This window comes from Sciurus carolinensis, chromosome 14, assembly GCF_902686445.1.
Source record: "Sciurus carolinensis chromosome 14, mSciCar1.2, whole genome shotgun sequence".
NCBI classification, from domain to species: Eukaryota; Metazoa; Chordata; class Mammalia; order Rodentia; family Sciuridae; genus Sciurus; species Sciurus carolinensis.
Genome location: NC_062226.1, coordinates 51,761,652 through 51,767,697, shown reverse-complemented (window position 1 = coordinate 51,767,697; position 6,046 = coordinate 51,761,652).

Sequence of the window (6,046 nt, the reverse complement as noted above, 5' to 3'; positions counted from 1 at the left end):
GCGGCCTGGGACACGGAACACCTCGGGTCAAAGATCGAGTGTCGCCCTCGGTTGCGCCCCGGCGCCTCCCCGTCCGCCGCAGGCCAGCCAAGAGGAGTGGGGGTTCCAATCTGAGAGAGGGGTGAGAAGGACTGCCAGTGGGTAGGGACCTCCACCAGGTTCAAGGGCCCTGCCTGGAGGAGAGGGGCCTGCCGGGAGGGGCGGGGACACCTGCCTGGGTTAAGGGATCTCAACCTGGTGCGGGACTGTGGAGGGGAGAACGAAGAGGGTGTGTATATAGTGGCGCCCCACTGTGAGCAAGTCGGGGTTGCTGTACTGTACGGTCTCTGGGCTCCCCGGTCTCCTCCCTCTTTGCCGAGGTCTCTCGGTCGGTTTGGGGCAGGCGTTTGCCTGGATTAGAGGTTCTGAGAAGTCAGTGGCAAGTGGAATGGCGGAAGGTGCCAGATGGTTTTGGAAAAACGCAAATGAACACTAAGTGATAGAGCACGCACGCGCTAGGCCCTGGGTTCAATCCCCAGCCCAGGAGGATAATTAACACTTACTTGATTAGCGTGAATCCTCAGAATAGACTTCTTAAAAAATGGCATCCTTGGCTGCTTTTTGGCCGATATTTTTAGCAAACAAGTAACTTATAAAGTTGTATGAAATTCTAACCAACCATGTACTTGTGGAAAGTTCTTTCTCTGCTCTTTTGATTATTAAGAAAATTTGTCAAACATTTTTCTAAATTAAAGGTGAGTAGGAATTTTCCAAAAGGGCCTTGGGTCGCCTTCTGTTGTCTTTCCTCCTCTTCCTCGTCTTCCTTTTTCCCAAAAAACTTAATTCCAAATCACTATGGAATGATATGTCCTGTACTTATGCAAGATGGCCAACTTTTTTTTTAAATTCATAGTTTTAATTTTTTTTTTTTCTCCTGGTACTGTTACAGAGCTGGGGCCTTCTGAGAAAGTGAGGCAGTGTGAAAACCCACCCTTCAAACCTGCATTTTTGTGATGAAGTCAGATTTCATACATGCCATTCAGAGTAACAGGAATGAATTTATTGAAGAGATAGAGAAAAGAGAAAGGAGACACTCTCTCAGAGAACAGAGGAACAGTGTGCCTCTCCTGCACTCCAGTTTTATTGGATATCCCAGAGACATTTCCCAAAAGTCCTGCCCAGTCTTTGCTTTTGACTGACAGCAAGATGACAGACTTCCAAGTACCCACTGCCATGGCAACTCTAAGTCACCATGGCCTATGCTGATCCATTCTAATTGGATTCTTAACCATACAGTCTTACAGATTTTATGGTTAGTTGGAACCATCTGTATCTCCCAGACTTTCAGGATGTGCTCACAAAAGTCTCTCCCTTCAGAGTAACTTACCAATATTATTTTGGGCCTTCCTTTCTCCTGCAGTTAACAGGTAGTTTGCGGGAATACTGTGACATATTCCATCCATTTAGGCTAGGCAGGGCTGCAGGTAAATTGCTTCCTGGTAAAGAAGCATGTGGGGGTCGGCACATGGGCCCATTTTATAGAATTATTCTCTTAACCTCATGTTCCCACTATTCTCATTTGTCTTTGCCACTGAACTACATTCCCCAGTCTTTTTATTTCTTCTCCCCCGCCCCAACCCCTCCTGGAGATTTAACCTGAGGCACTTTAACAACTGAGTCACACCCTCAGGCTTTTTTTGTGTGTGTGAGAGACAGGGTCTCACTAAGTTGCTTAGGGCCTTGTGAAGTTGCTGAGGCTGGACTTGAACTTGCGATCCTCCGGTCTCAGCCTCCCAAGCTTCTGAGATTACAGGTGTGCACCACCACATCCAGCCTCCAGTCCTTCTTAAATTTGATTTTGAAACAGGGTATCCCTTAATTGCCCAGGCTAGCCTTGAACTTGTGAAACTCCTACCTCAGTCTTCCCAGAAGAATTACAGGTTTGAACCACCATGGCCAGTACTGCTTTTTTTTTTTTTTTTTTTTTTTTTTTTTTTTGGTAAGAAATCTAAATTGTCAATTTCTGAGTCTCAGCTTTTTTTTTTTTTTTTTTTGTATAAAATTCAGGGGCTTGAATCAGTTTATTTTAGCACACAAGTTTTGCAGCTGATACAGCCGTTGACCGGTGACGAGTTCTGCTCCCTATAATGTTGAAGATTGAACACTAGAGAAGCACGCCAAGGCAGGCATATTAAGCAGGTTTTATTTAAAAGTAATAATACAGACTTTTCCTGGGAGGGAGAAGAGGGCCATGGCTGATGTTCTAAAGTCCCCAGAAGTGAGCGCACCCTACATCTTTTATAGGTTAAGGTCTCTTTTGTTCTCCAGTTCTCTCCCCACTATCTCTCCTTCCTGCCTACTTGACTAGGCCTAGTTTTGCATAAAGTGAAAAGCCATGGGCAGGGGGAGGGCCCAGGGGCATTAATTAGCAGCTCCATGCTTGTAGTCCTTGATAAAGGCAGGTAAATTTGGTAATCAGTGAACCCCGGAGATCCTTGACATTCCATTCTTCCAGAGGCAGATGGCTTCATGGCTTCATTTCCTGGGTTTGACCTGATCCCCTATTTTTACACTAACTGCCTGTCCTTAATTCTGGCTTCACAGCCACCTGAGGCCAAGTGTAGGTTCAATGGATTTCTTCCCTGGAAAGAGGAAAGGGATCTCCAGGTGAGATTGCCACTGGCTTTGGCCTCCAGCCACTTGGGGAGAGTAGTTGGAAGGTACCAGCTACTTTCCCACCTTTAGAGTAGAGGCAAGAGGAGAGGCGATAGCTGCTGGAACTCCAGTGACAAGCTGTTTGTCTAATGGGTCTAATATCTAATGGGTCTTAAACTGTGAGAAGCCTAAAAGGCATTCACATCAATTACTTAAGCAACGTGGTATGCAAATGAATACTGTTTATCATATTCAAAGCTCCAGATTGACCCATAAAATATATCCCTAACTGGATGTGATGGGGTTCACCTGTAGTCCTACCACCCAGGGAGGCTGAAGTGGGTAGAGTCCTTGAGTCCAGGAATTTGGGACCAGCCTGGCAACATAGCAAGGGCCCTGTCTCAAAAAATAAAAATAAAATAAAAATCCCTTTATTTAGCCAGACTCAGTGGTGCACCCCTGTAATCCTAACAGCTGGGGAACAGGAGGATCACAAGTTCAAAGCCAACCTCAGCAATTTAGCAACACCCTGTCTCAAAAAATTAAAAAGGCTGGGGATGTAACTCAGTGCGTAAGCACCCCTGGGTTAAATCCTCAATACCCCCCCAAATTTCTATTTAATTGAATTGAATTAATATCTAGAACCCCTTTTCAGCATTCTAGATTTTTTGGTATTTTTGAAATTTACTGAAAAATGGAATGATTTTTTGGTATTTTTGAAATTGAGGACAACTTCCTCAAGCTGAAAGTAAAGACAAAAGAGCTAAGAGGGCGGGGCACCACCCATCCTGAGGAGCACCAAGGAGACTAAGAGTGGAGATTTCCCCCTGCCTCACCTGTCCAGCACAGGTTAACTAAATCTGCATGTTTATTTCCTGCATTTTTTCTCCAATTGCCACCTCTTCTCTATTAAAAGTTTTCTTAATAGAGCCACACAGCCAACAAAGGTGGAAACTGATTCTTGTGTTTTGTTTGTTTTTGGTACCAGGAATTGAACCCAGAGGCTTTTTACCATTGAGTCATATCCCCAAGACAATCCTTTGTTTTTTTGAGACTGGGTCTTGCTAAATTGCTTAAGACCTCCCTAATTGCTGAGACTGGCCTTGAACTTGTGATCCTCCTGCCTCAGCCTCCTGAGTGACTAGGATTGCAGTCATATGCCACCACACCCAGACAAAATGGAAATTTTGAAACAAAAATTTTCCTCAAGTTGACTTTGAATAAAATCTATTTTCCTGCTAACTTGACTCTGAATATTTGTGAAATAACGAGAGGTGTAGCCTAGCCTCTCCAAGCAGCAATAGCATCATTAGATAATGTTACTGAAAGCTCGGTTCTTGTTCCTGATGCCAATCCAATAATGAGGACACAGTTTTGAGAAAAAGGAAAAAGAAGTTTTATTGCTGTGCTAGCAATGAAGAAGCACAGGGGACTCCTGTCCCAGAGGCTGTGATTCGGCCCTTCAGGGGGGAAAAGGAGACTTTTAAAGAAGTGAATCAAAGACTGCATTCCACATGTTCTCTGTCAGAGTTGTAATTCACTTGTTAATTTGGAAGATAGTCATTTCTGGATCTTCTGGTGCCATCCCCAAGTCTGAATTACTTTGTTCCTGTGGTGGGTGTGTGCTCAAGGACAGATAACTCTGCCTAGGATGGGGAGGAAAGGCAATCCTGTTTCTCCTGAGATTAAGGAGGAGAAGGAAGAGAAAGAAACATGGTCCCTTTTGAAAATAAATCACAGTGACACAGCAGTAGGGGCTAAAATGGACCACTGTTACAGTAACACTCCAAGTAATATTCTATTATCACTCTACCCTTACTCTATAAATATTTCTCAGTAATCTGTCGGGTTTTAGGTAGGAAGTAGCTGGCAATGAGCAGTGAAATGTATGGCAAGGTTGTGATTCTGCCCATCAGCAGCATCAGGGGCTTTTAAAGAGACGACTCAAAGGCTACACTCCATGCATTCTCTGTTGGGGTCATAATTCATTTGTTAATTTGGGAGACAGTCATTTCTGAGATCTTCTGGTGCCATCCCCAAAGTCTGGATTACTTTGTTCCTGTGGTGAGGGTGTACTCAAGGACAGATAACTCTGCCCAGGATAGGGAAGAAAGGTGTAAGGAAATCCCACGAAACCATGCCAGACACGGGAAATTCACATCTCCACCATAAAATCGGAAATTCACATCTCCACCCAGCAGATAAACCGGCATACTCACCAACCTGAAGTCTGGTGATAAATGCAGAGCAGAGCGACCGGGCAGAATGGAAGGTGGAGCCGTATCCGGGGCCCGGGTCGTTAGATGGGGTTCCACTCCCTTAAGAGACAGTGGAAGATCCCTTCCCGGGTTTCGGCACCAATGTAAGGAATTTCCACGGAACCACGCCAGACATGGGAAATCACATAAGGGAATTTATTAAGCAAACAGTGTCTCCCTGCAGGGTAAGAGAGAAAATGAGAGGAAAAGAGAAAGGAAAAGAAAGGGCGCGCTAGAGAGAGTGGAAAGCCAGGAGGATAGAGAAAAGTGTGTAGGACAGACAGAAGGAAGGGAAAAGATGGTGGGGAAGCTACAGTAAAACAGTTGAATTCTGCAGGGCTAACAGGGTACCAATATCGGAGAGGGATACTTGCAAGCTGACTGATGAACAGCTTGCCAGGATGTTCACAGATTGACAAGTGGTTGGGAGGTGGAGGAAATAGTTGTACCTGATGGGCGGGAGAGCAGCTTTATACATTACAAAAGGTAATCCTGTTTCCCCTGAGATTAGGGAGCAGCTGGGAGAGAGGAAGAGAAAGAAACATGTCCATTTTAAAAATTAAGTTGCAGTGGCCAGCAGCAAGGGTTTTATTCAAAGTATAAAGTGGACCACTGTTATACTGCTAGCTCAGAATGGGGTTTCTTTAGTGTCACAGAGGCAGTAAGATAACCTCTGACTAGCTACTGAGCCCAATGCCCCCATTAACATGGGATTGACTTGCAGAGGAAGCCCCCTTAGAGATAGGATGGCCACCATGACAGTTCTGGAGAGGACCAGCCAAGGTCAAAAACTCCACTTCCAGATGTGAAGGAGGAGTTAAAGACCTAACTGGCAAAGAGTACAGAAGGTGGTCCTCGGTTCTCCTGGTAAACATCAAACAGCAATAAATTTGGAGACAGCATTGTTTCCTTTGTTGTTATCTGCTTGGGAAAGACCTACTCCCTCTTGAATGTGCTCTCTGCTTGAGCCTGACTTCACTTTTACTTTATTTTCACCTCACTTCCACTCTTCTGTCACTTTTAATAAAATTCACTTGCATGATTTTTGGTGTCTTGACTTTAAATTTTCTTTCATTAGAGCATAAGAACCAAGGTTGGAGTTTCAGTTCCCTGCTTTCCTGTGATAATAGTAAAATCAGATAACACTCTAAGCA